This window comes from Abramis brama (assembly GCF_963993115.1).
Source record: "Abramis brama genome assembly, chromosome: 1".
In the NCBI taxonomy this organism is placed as follows: domain Eukaryota; kingdom Metazoa; phylum Chordata; class Actinopteri; order Cypriniformes; family Leuciscidae; genus Abramis; species Abramis brama.
The window spans coordinates 58,295,930-58,306,135 of NC_139963.1; the positions used below are offsets into that span (position 1 = coordinate 58,295,930).

The following is a 10,206-nucleotide window of genomic DNA, read 5'->3' on the forward strand; positions in this document are numbered from 1 at the left end:
CATGACAATGTGAAATGCCACTAAAAGCGGTTTGTGAATAGGTCTTAGTGAGTTAGGAGTCCTCTCGACTTCTTTTAAGCTGTCCCAGGCTTAGGTGCTACTTTTAGGGCTAAAATGCTTCGTGAATTACTCTAAGTCAAAAATATTAGGAGTCCTAAAGTTACAAGTGACACGCCCATTATTTTTAGGAGTTGCTCCTAAATTCGCCAGTTAGGAGCTACTTTTAGCCTTAAAATTCTTTGTGAATACGGCTCCAGTAGTGTTGTTGTTACAAAATATTTCTATTTGAAAAACAGCTTCTCTGTTTTTTTTTTTTACTTTTTATTCATCAAAGTATCCTTAAAAAGTATCACGTTATGAAAAAATATTAAGCAGCAGAACTGTTTCCAACTTTGATAATGAATCATCATATTAGAATGATTTCTAAATGATCATGTGATAATGATCCTAAAAATTCAGCTTTGCATCACAGAAATAAATGATAATTTAAAGTATAATAAATTAATTGATTTTCATTTTAAATTGTAATAATATATCACAATATTCCATTTTTTTCCTGTATTTTTGATCAAATAAATGCATGCTTGATGAGCAGAAGAAACTTATTTCAAAAACATTAAAAATAGTAATGTTTCCAAACTTTTGACAAGTACTGTATGTCTAATACTGCACCGCCTGTCTATACAATATAATACCAACCTTCCTTTGCAGTTTCTTCAACTAATACTGCCTTCTCTCTTCTCCTTTGTGCTCGTTTCATCTTCGTGATATTTGTGAAATGGCTGTAGCACTCCCTGTGGTAGCCAGTGTTAGCTGGTTTGACTAACTGGTTTGTAGGTTCCTGGCTTTGTAACTTGTATGCCTGTACTGCCTCTTCTGCAATGATACCTTCTCTGCCCTCAAGGTCTTTCCACAGAAACACTGATTTAATAAATTTCTCCCAACTTATGTCTGTGAAGGGAATGGTAGGTCCACCACTTCCCTCAAATATATGCATACAGCACTTCATGTTTTGTCATTTCTTCCAAGTAAACATGGGCGAGAAAAAGAGTATTGTCTGTCTCGTTTTTTCATGACGTTGTGTTTTCAAGCAATACCATTATGTCAAATGTGTTAAATCAGAAGGGTGTATTTATTGAAGATTACAAAGAAATAACAGGACATCGTATGACAAAAGGTGGTTACATAAAATAAAAACAGTACGAATGGATAACGTTACCTCTACATTCTTATGTTGTGTCAAACTGAATATGTAGCAAAATTAGGTAAAATAGTTCTTATCTTAAATAGTACAATCTTAAAGGGGTCATATAATGGTACATGCACTTTTACAAGTTGATTGTACTGAAATGTGTGTTGGCAGTGCCTGTACACAACCATCATAAAATGATAAAAATCCATCCAAATCTTCTTATATGTTTCCCCCTCTCCTGAATCAAGCTGTTCGATTTTGTGACGTCACAAAATCGACGCCCCTCCCACGATGGTTGATTGACAGCAGCGTTTCAACACAGACCCGCCCTCACGCCCTCGTGAGCGTGCTGTCAATCATAGCCCGTGCCAACCGGCGCGTTCATCGCTGATAGCTGGAGCACTGAGTAGAATGGCTTCTAAGCGATTGTGGTGTTCTTGGGTGTAATAACGAACACAGCAGTCATTTTGATGTTCCTAAATCCGAACTGCTGAAGACGCAGTGTCTGAGTTTGTTTTCGAAGGGAATTCCCCACAACGTCAATGCTTTCATGTTTGCGCGAATCATTTCACCAGACTGCTTTACAAACGATGGTCAGTATAAAGCTGGTTTTACTAAGAAGCTGCTCCTGAAAAACGGATCGTACCAACAATTCGTGTTCCTCCTGCACCTCCAGAAGAACTGAAGTGAGTGTAACGTTTTATTAATCTTTATATTAATCTTTGCAAATCGCTTGCTGCACGCTTCACGATGAATGCGGCTATTTTTACACTCGGTACATTACGGCATGTTTTCTATGTACGACGTTCTCAATATAATTCATAATCCCATGTTTGTAATAAACAACGAATTGGTTATTGTGTTACAAACGGTGTACGCACAGAACAGAGGGGCGGGGCGAGCAAAGCTCATTATCATTTAAAGACGCATGCACTGAAACGGCGTGCTGAAAACAGAGCTGTTTTTGACCAGGTAAAAGGAGTGTTTTCTTACAATACTAATGAGAATTTTTAATTAAAGTATATTACAAACTTTTAATTTATACCCTAAAGAATCATATTAGCTTGTACAAAAATGACATTATATGACCCCTTTAAATCCTGGGCGCGAAGCGCGCCAGTGTGTTCACAAACGCCGCGTCACCAACACCGACACTTTCCACGCACGCTATTGGATGAAGGCAACAAATACGTCATGCAGGTCGGACCCCACACATAGCTGCTTGCTCTATTTGCCGGGAAAATAACCTGGAGAAAGTTACCGATATTATAGTAATGGACAAAGTGTGTGAGTGGCAACAATTTTTATTTGCTTTGTTGAAAAGCGTAGCGGTTACATATATAAAAAACTGGGTTATTATTGTATAGCCTATGTGTTAAAAATAGTACAAAATGATGCTGCATTGCTGTAGGCTAACGTTACTCAAAGACAATAAAGGCCAATGTCATGTAACATAGTTATACTGGTGGTTGTATGGAATATTTTTACAAAGGTTTAGAGGAAATAAAGTTAATATTACTGGCATATAAACACAGTTAATATTACTCATTAATATTTGTTTTTATTTGTTAATGTACCAAATGCAGTTACTCAGATCATTTAATTGGTTTTACTTACATTTACTCAGTTAACATACAGTGCATGTAATTGATTTCACTACTTAAAAATGTTTATAAAAAATGTTAAATCATATTAAAAGTTTTTAGAGTGCATCACCATGTAGAGTGCAGTTCATGCCACATATACAAAAACATATTACAGCCAATTTTCAACATTTTAATCACTGTTCTAGAAACATATTTGACTCAACTTTGTTCATTTGCAATAATATGTTATGATTTGTTCACAAACAACAGGCCCAGACAGTTCACAATTAATGTAAATACACGGTCTTACAAAGTCATTGCTTTATAACTGCTCTTTCAAATCCTGTGGGAAAATGAACAGTCTTCATAAAGGTCAGTGATACTCTGACAGTAATCCTCGAACCGGCTTCTGCACTGTACAATTTACAAATCTGCTAACTGCATATAAGTGAATCAGATGTTGGTCATCAAAACATGAAATCTGTATGAAACACATAAACAAATGACAAAAAATGTGTATAAATTCTATATGACTTTAATTTGACTAGCACATGATTCAATATAAGAACTTTAAATGATTTATATATGAATTTTATATGAGTTTTATATATTTCTCCTAATACCATACACATTTGCATATACTTTTGTCATGTAAAACTCATATAAGACTTTTAACAGTATTCATATATAACGCAAACATCCCCTACAAGTTGTATGTGTGCTATTTAGTATGAAATGGGCCATAATCGGTCTGATTTTGTATAGGACATATATTGGCCTTACATGAAACACAGAAGGTAATTCTGGCCGATTTAAGTAAGGAAGATATATGGTTGCTGTTTATGAACCATGCAGGTTTTTTTCATATGGGTCTTTCCACACTGATCACACGTGTGTGGTTTCTCTCCAGTGTGGATCCTCTCATGTGTTTTCAGATTTGTTAACTGACTGAATCTCTTGTCACAGTAGCCGCGTTTCCATTAAAGATTCGCGCAAAACTTTTGCGATTTTTTCTACATATCGATAAAAAAACTATTGCGAAATGATGGCGTTTCCATTAAGCGATGTTATGCGACTAAAACGTCATTTTTTCCTCTCGCGATAAGTCATTCCAAAAATCATGGCAACGGACGTTGGTAAGTTTATATATGTAACGAAGGCTACTCTTAAAGATGATAAGGGCTGATATTGATTGCAGTGAACCAGGTGTGTCGGTCAGAACACCTCAGAGAGAAGCATCACTTTGAACTGATTTTATTTTCACTGGTATGAAATATTAACAGGAGAGGGAGTCAGCCTTTACATGAGCATTAACAAGAAGGAGTTTGAGCTAAACAGTGCAGTGGACTGTGGAGGGCTTCCTTGACGGCCTGCAGAGAGAATGGATCCTAGCTTTGCTTGACCCTGAAGATGATGGCCGATAACATGTAAGGATTGAAAGGGACAATGACCCAATGCGTGAGCAGGTTGAGCACATTTAATGGAGACTTAGATTTAGTAGGTGCACAGTCAGTGAGTCCTGCTTTAATTGACGTAGAACTGGCTCATAAGCGGGCTGAATACTCATTAACAGACGCAGACGTGTTTGGCATGCTCGTAGTTGAGATGTAGATGTACAGTATTATGAGTGTGTGGTTTCTCTGCAACACACAAAGAGCAATACTCAAATAACAGCAACATCAGTACAAATAATCATCATTCACATACTGACTATAGGCTGCTCCCTTCAGACAATGACAATGATCCATAAACACCTGATATAACATTTCCATCACATTTACTTTCACTATTTATCTACATTATTTACTAAAACATTATTAACATTATAATTCTGAACTTGGAAGATCCACACATAAGTTATAATAGCTGGCACGGATTAGTTAACATTGCCATGTAACATTATACAGCCGATCACTGCCTCATTACAGATAACGAGCATCAATCAACATTGAAGAAGTAAAGTACTCACTCGTTATAGGACGCACACAAACACAAGAAACATCTAATCAGAGTGACGCACGTCTTCAGCCGTTCCTGAATGCGGCAAACAGATTTCGGACAGCTGCTGAGGTAATCTGCTGTTCGCGCCGTACTGAATGAACAGTGTCTCTTCCGGTTGCTCGCGCCACAGACTTTCATAATAAGAGTCTCAATAGAGTAGCGCAATAGTGCTCTGACATTATCATAAGTGGCCTTTTGCACAGCCGCCCCCAAATTGCGTGCAATTTGCTCACGTAAAAGGCTCATCCTTAATTTGAAGTCGTTGGAGGGCATTCCTCATCCTCCTCAGCATCTGGGATGACTGGAAGAGTAATAAGCCGGGCAACTGGCCGGGTGTACACTTTATCTTTGACTTGCACATCCGCGGAACGTACATGACCATCTGAACTCGGATGTACTTTAACCACCCTGCCAACTGGCCAAAGTGCCCTGGGAAATTGGGGGTCAACCAACAGGACTACTGAATCCACTGTCAGATCAGCTGGGGCACCATGCCACTTCTGCCTGGATTGGAGGGTTGGCAGGTAGCACCTGATGAACCTTGCCCAGAAGTGATCTGCTATAACTTGGCAGTGTCGCCATCTCCTCCGGCTTAGACCCTCGCTCTTAGGGTAGACAACTGGAGGTAATGCTCCATCCAGCCGCCCCATCAAGAGGACATTAGGAGTCACGGCATCCAAGTCAGCAACACTGGATGAGGTATAGCCCAAAGGTTTGGTATTCAGTATTGCCTCTACCTCCAGTAAGGTAGTATGTAGTACCTCCTCAGAAATAGGTTGAACTCCTAGGACTGTATATAACGCAGTCTTGACAGACTTAATCTCCCTCTCCCACGTTCCCCCGAAGTGAGGAGCTGCAGGGGGATTGAAGCGGAAATCAATCTTCTGCTTGGCTAGGAGTCGTTGGAGGTCGGCGGACATGCTGTCAAAAGACTCACGGAGCTCCTTCTCTCCTGCCTTAAAATTGGTACCCTGGTCGGAGTAGAGTTCAGCTGGAGTCCCTCTGCGTGCAATGAACCGCCTGAGGCTCATCAGGAAAGAGTCTGCGTCCATACTGTGCAAGATGTCCAGATGCACTGCCCGAGTGGTCAGACACTTATAGATGATACCCCATCTCTTTTCGGAGCGTCGTCCTATTTTGACTTGAAATGGTCCAAAGCAGTCGACGCCCGTGGAGTAAAATGGCGGTTTGTATAAGCGTAGACGGGCCACAGGTAGGTCGGCCATTTTAGGGACTAGCGGCTTAGATTTCCATCTTCGGCACTCCTCGCACTGGTGTTGCACCCTCCGAACTGCCTCCCTGCCACGGAGAATCCAGAAAACCCTGCGCAACTCTGCGAATACCCGCTCAGGACCCGGATGACAGAGACGAGCATCGTAGTCCTGGATAAGGAGTTTTGTTGCTGGATGCGAAGGGTCCAGGACAATAGGATGTTTGGATCCAGGGTCTAACCATTCGGCACGTCGGAGTCTTCCTCCAACTCTTATGATTCCCTCTTCAGGATCCAGCTCCGGGGACAGGGTAAGGAGACGACTACTACGAAGTACGGCTTTCCCCGCCTTTAGGTGACGCAACTCCTCCGGAAAGCACTCAGTCTGAACTCTCCTGAAGATAGTCGTCTCTGCTTGCCTGTAGTCCGCTGCTTTCAAGGACTCATCCCGGTCGGCCGCCCCGTGTGCCTCCTGCGCTACGGACTCAACCATATCCTTCCAGGACTTGAATGACTGGCCCAGGTTGGTCTCCTGTCTATCTGCTCTAGATATCACACCACACAAAGCAGACTTCTTGTACTCTGTGATATCCTCTTCTGGTGCATCTCCAGGTGAGGATGGCCATTCAGCGGGACTCTTGAGGAGGAAAGACGGCCCTTGGCTCCAGCGGTTAGGCACAGCTAATTCTGCCAGGGTTTTCCCACGGGTCACATCATCTGCTGGGTTCTGCGCGGAGTCTACATAGCGCCAGGTACTCTCTCCTGTAAGCTCCTGGATCTCGGAGATACGAGTGCCCACAAAGACCTTAAAGCGACATGACTCCGACTGCAACCACGTCAACACTGTTGTTGAATCACTCCAGAGGATTGTCTGATCCGTTTTCAACGTCAGTTCTCTCTCTAACGTCTTTGCCAATTGGGCCGCTGTCAAGGCACCACAGAGCTCGAGGCGGGGAATGGAATGCTGTCGCCGGGGTGCTACCCTGGACCTAGCTGCCAGGAATGCCAGGTGAACCCGTCCCTGGGTATCCTCTGTTCTCAGATAAGAGACGGATCCGTAGGCCCTTTCCGAGGCGCCACTGAACACGTGGATTTGCCTGGAAGCAACCATCTGACCGGTTAGAGCTGGAGTATAGTGTCGGGGTAATGAGATGTGTGACAGCAGGTGTAACTCTGATTCCCACTCCTTCCATGCCTTCTGCAGATCTTGAGGGATAAGTGGGTCATCCCAGTTGCGTGGCTTGTCCCACATGCTCTGGACGATCATCTTGGCGCGAGTCGTGTAAGGTGCAATGAAGCCCAAGGGATAATATTGTCGGGCGAGCACCTTGTAAACATTCCTCATTGTGAGTGCACCATACTCTAGAGGTCGGCTCTTGTAACCCAAGGTATCTGTCTCCCAGTGCCAGCTAAGTCCGAGGGCTGGTTCCGAAAGTCCAGGTTCATCGTGTGAAAGCCATCGCTCCATGCTGTCGGACCTCGCCTCTGCAGGTAGGTGCCTGAGGACATCAGGTATGTTGCAGGCCCACTGCCTAATCTCAAACCCTCCAGATGCTAGCACTTTCCTGAGCCGATCCACCAGCTCCTTAGCTTCCTCTGCTGTTTGCACACTCTGAAGACAGTTGTCCACGTAGAAACAGTGCTCCACTGAATGCCTGACTCCTTCTCCTGGACCCCCATGATCTCTTGCATGCTTCTGGAGAGCGAAAGTGGCGCAACACGGTGAACAGGCAGTGCCAAAGGGTAAGACCTGCCACTCGAAAACATCAGGGGGGTTTTCACGCTTCATGTCCCTCCAGAGAAACCTGAGGAGCGACCGATCTTCTGGTAAGAGCTGAACCTGGTGGAACATGCCTCTGATGTCACCACTGACTGCTACTGCATGTTCTCTGAAGCGTAGTAGAACGCCCAGAAGAGAGGCTCCCAATGTTGGTCCAGGAAGGAGGGTATCATTGAGGCTTAGACCTCGGAACGGGAAGGAGCAGTTGAAGACCAAACGACTCTTTCCGTTATGGCACACTAAATGGTGGGGTATATACCATGACTCATCTGTGGTTGAGACTTCACTGAGGTCAATCTTCTTGACTGCTCCCGTCTCCACCAACTTGTGGATCGCAGCACAGTACTCATCGGCTCGTAGGGGGTCCCGGGCCAAGCGTCTCTCCAGACTTCTGAGGCTGGGTAGGACGGCTTCCTTGGGAGCTTGGAGAGGGGGAATGTCTCGCTTCCGTAGTAGAGGTGTGGCATATCTGTGGATGCCTGCGACCTGTACTCGCCTCGTCTTAGCCTCTAGGAGCTCCACTGCTTCCTTATCCTGCTTTGACCTCATTGCCAGTTTACCACTCTGGTATGGCGAGGTATCCATCTTCCAAAGCTTTTCCACATTCTGCATCAGCTCTGTCATCTGGGGTGAGACACTAGTGAAAAGACACTGCTGGGTGCTCGGGGCCCATTGTGTAAGGTGTGCAGGTCCTTGAAGGGTCCATCCCAGTCTTGTGCGAATGGCTGCTGGACCTCCAGGAGGGCCCATTCTCACCGGCTCAACAGGGGTAAGTAGATGGGGGTAGTCCGCACCAATTAACACGAGCGGCTTGACGTGATCGAATGTCTCGAGGGGAAGATCTACCAGGTGCTTGTACTTCCTCTTCAAGCTGGCGATGGGGTAGGAGTGGTCCGCTAAACCCAAGCGTTGAGAAGTGAAGGCCTCCACTATCCGAAATGTTCTCTTTGGATTGGCGGAGGAGGAGATCTTGAACGAGACAGCAGCTCCCTTCAGAGTTTGGACTTCCTGCCTAATCGTGCGGAGAGCAAGGTCCTCAGGCTTCTTCTGTAAGCCCAATTTATCAACTGCATCGGGGAGGAGCATTGTGCGCTCAGAACCATCGTCTAGAACTGCGTAAGTGTCTAGTGTCCTGTCCCTGTTGCGCAGGATAACTCTGACGACTTTCAGCAGAACACGTGAGTGGGCCGATGGTCTGTCTAAGTAGAGAACCTCTGTACTAGTGCTAACCAGACAACTTTCAGCCTTTGGCGGCTCAGCTTTGGGGCGTGCATTGGCGTCATGCAATACTCTCAGATGCTTTCCTTGACATACCTCGCAGAGTTTCTTGAGGTCACATTGCGCTGCCTGATGTGCTCTCCCGCATCTCCAACATCTCTTATTAACCCTGATCCACTCTATGACCTCCTCTTTGGTGAGTCTCTGAATAGCTGGACACTTATTCAAGAAGTGCTCTGTGCCCTCACAGTATGGACAATAGGGTTTTGATTTGCTCTTCCATTTTGGCACAGATAACCTCTGACTCTCTTGTCTCAAACCTCGGTTCGACGGATAGCTCTCTGCACCGTGAAGCACTGTAGCTGCTGGCTTGCTGCGTCGCTTTTCGACTCGGTAGCCTGGCGGCCCCTGGGTACGGATGTCTGAAGGGTTATCGTAACCTTGGCACCACGACTCGTACCGAAGCCATTCCGCCAGGTCGAGCAGTGTGTGAGTGTGTCCGGGACGATAGAACATCTGACGCCTGAAGTTTGCTCTCATCTCCATTGGAAGCTTGGTGAGGAGTCGGGCCACATGTGAGCCACATCTAAGCTCGACTTCTCCATCTGGGCCCAGTGTCTGTAACATACCCACAAGTGACTGTACATGCAGGGAGAACCTCTCAAAAGCAGATACATCTCCTCTTCTGATCTCAGGTGAATCCATCACTGCAGCGATCCTCTGCAAGGCCACATGGTGCGGCTGACCGAACTTCTCTGTCAAGGCTGCCATGGTGTCAGTGTATGGCCTAGGCGAGTTAATAAAGGAGTCGGCAATGAGACAGGCCTCTTCAAGTTTTACGTGATCCACCAGAATCTGGTACTTGAAAAGCTCGGTAGCGTCGGTAGGTAACAGGTTTGTTAGGGCTAGTTTAAGCCGAGAGAACTCCATCGGGTCCTTATGGACGAAGAAAGGAATTCTTGGTGCTGGCCCCCTGTACTCTCCTCCTCCCAAAGTTGCCGATACTGGCGAGAACTGCCTGCCTCGAGTGGGATGAGGTTGGCTTGTATCAGGCCTGGCTGGGTACTGCCTTGAGGATCCTGCATCCGGGCAATACATACTGGGCTGCGGACGTGAGATGGGCATGTAAGGTTCTGGCCCTGGGGTGTAGGAACGGACATTGTGCTGATCAGGACCTCGTCTAGGCTGAGGGGGGTTTAAGCTACGAGGGGTAGAATGT

General features: G+C 45.3%; 1 long non-coding RNA gene across 1 annotated transcript; it reads right to left on the minus strand.

The window, feature by feature from the left end:
* Positions 1-1,113: 1,113 nt before the first annotated feature.
* On the minus strand, positions 1,114-4,977 carry LOC311077527. Its single transcript, XR_014604913.1, has 2 exons — positions 4,748-4,977; positions 1,114-4,418 (listed from the first exon to the last, which is right to left on the minus strand). It is a non-coding gene; the product is annotated as an uncharacterized lncRNA (long non-coding RNA).
* Positions 4,978-10,206: the final 5,229 nt, after the last annotated feature.